This window comes from Nothoprocta perdicaria, unplaced genomic scaffold (assembly GCF_003342845.1).
Source record: "Nothoprocta perdicaria isolate Ctin4 unplaced genomic scaffold, notPer1 scaffold_389, whole genome shotgun sequence".
Classification (NCBI taxonomy): Eukaryota; Metazoa; Chordata; class Aves; order Tinamiformes; family Tinamidae; genus Nothoprocta; species Nothoprocta perdicaria.
The window spans coordinates 26246-27856 of NW_020455631.1; the positions used below are offsets into that span (position 1 = coordinate 26246).

A 1611-nucleotide genomic window follows, 5' to 3' on the forward strand; every position below is an offset into this window, starting at 1 on the left:
CTTCCCCCCCCACTTCTTCCCTCCGCCTCCTGCCTTGGAGCCTCCCTCCTCTCTGCAGAAGAGCCGGCTCCTGAGGCAGCACTTGGGCGCAGGGCCGGAGGAGCAAAGGTAAGGGCTGCACCTCCGAGCACACCGGGCCCCGGGGTGAGCGGGGGGCACGGGAGCCAGCAGAGCAGCAGAGACACTGTTGCCTCCTCCTCCCGGCTTTTCCTGCTGCTCCTTCAAGGTCAGGAGCTGGAGGAGACACGGACACAAGCGCAAGTGACACAAGCGCTGGTGTCCGCGGCCCAGCTCTCTGTCCCCGACACCGTTGCGGGCAATGTGCTGCGCTCACCCGCTCGGGGCTGCCCTTGCGGCAAGCGGGGAGGCACCAGCCCCACCATGGAGGTCGGAGGCATCACGAGGCAGAAGCACTGTAGAGGCAGCAAACTGGCTTTGGCTGCATGGAGCTGGAGCTGGTCCCTATCCTGAACATGATGCTGCCAGGGGCAGGCGGGGGAAACTGCATCAGCTGGAATATTTTGATTTTACTAAGAAAAAAATGAAACTCACTCCCCTTTCCTCCTCCTGCCGCCCTGCTCTCCGTGCCAAGATTGCTCACTCTCGTTTTTCATTGCTGTCCATCCCGAGGAAAAGGGATAAGCAACCAAGCACGGCTGGGACCGCAGCCTGCTAGTTACTCTTGGCCTTTTCCAAGCTGGGAGTCTGTTTTGGCAGGAGAGGGGGCTCTGACACCCAAAGAGTGTCCTTGAATACTGCATCCCCCACCTCCATCATGATGCTGTGCTGGAAGGGCATTTGTGAAGGGCAACCTGCCAAGAAAAAAGGGGTGGGGGGGCGAGAGATGGCGGCGACAACAGTGTCTCCTTTAAGCTCTCAGGGATGTTGCACCAAGTGGCTAGGTGGGAGCACGAGCAGGGGGCACCAACCCAGGGCTCCTGGTTGAGGGTGGATGTTTCAGATGCATGGCGAGCACAAAGTCTTCCCGGTGCCATGATGATGTTGCTGGTGCGCGTCTCGGTGCAGCCGTGGAGACCTGTTGATGGGCTCCTGCCTCAGCGTTCCGCGGCTGGCCCACGGCTGGAGGATAGGAGGGAGGAGGGGGATTGTGAATTCCCACTGGAGGCCAGCCTGGGGAAACTTCAGCACTGGGGCCACAGGAGGAAGTGCTGCGCTGCCCACYGCAGTGCCCATTCTCCTGGGTGGGGCTTGCCCAGGATGCAGGCGGGAGAGGGGTGGACCGGGCTGAACCAAGCTCTCTGTCAGAGCTCAGAACTGACCTCTAAAAGTCCGATCTTCCCACGTTCGACCTTCAGCGTTTTCCTCCTTTCCTTCCCTTTCCCAGCTGTGGCACCTAGTGCCAGCCTCCAATCCTGTGGTGTTGCTGCAAGACAAGGGGATGAAATACAGATTTCTCCCGCAATGCACAGATTTATCTCAGACCCACCCTGGGTCAAGCTACTGTTTGATCATGTCAGAGAGAATTCTCCTTTTTGTTTTTTCTTTTGCTTGTAGCTATTGCTTTTGTGTGTGAGAAAGAGGAAGGGCCCACTATCCGGCCTGAAAAACCTAATTTAGAAGGGAAATCTGCCTTGCTGGTGGCAAAATTGC

The 1611-nt window shown here is 58.2% G+C and overlaps 1 protein-coding gene across 1 annotated transcript in view; it reads left to right on the forward strand.

Annotated features, from left to right (window-relative positions):
* Window positions 1-1611, forward strand: part of CEND1 (cell cycle exit and neuronal differentiation 1) — a 19554-nt gene continuing 17943 nt past the window's right edge. Inside the window, exon 1 of the mRNA XM_026044843.1 lies at window positions 1-108. The gene's annotated coding sequence lies outside the window, so the exon portion shown is untranslated. The remainder of the gene's footprint in view (window positions 109-1611) is intronic.